A 358-nucleotide genomic window follows, 5' to 3' on the forward strand; every position below is an offset into this window, starting at 1 on the left:
TCTCAGAGCTGCGGACGCACTGTCCGACGTTGCACCGCGTGCGGGGGACGAAGTTGGGCTCAGCCCGTGCTCGCTGTCAGAACCAGCGAGACTTGGTGATTTTCGTGTCGTGGGCACAGGGCTCATCGAGCACGAAAGTTTTTAAATTTCAACAAATTGAGCTGCAGTGTCTAACGGACACGCGAGCCTCGTTGAGGCAATAATCGATTAGAACTGTAAATGTTCTCAATTTTAATGGGGGAGGGTGTATCGGGATTACACGAACTCTGATAACAGGGGTGTGTGTCACACGATATGAGCCTGGTGTGACCACACCCAAACAAGAATACGGTATGTGGCTAGGTAGCCAGTAGTTATG

The sequence above is a fragment of the Plasmopara halstedii genome (genome assembly GCF_900000015.1).
Source record: "Plasmopara halstedii genome assembly, contig: Scaffold_2881, whole genome shotgun sequence".
Classification (NCBI taxonomy): Eukaryota; Oomycota; class Peronosporomycetes; order Peronosporales; family Peronosporaceae; genus Plasmopara; species Plasmopara halstedii.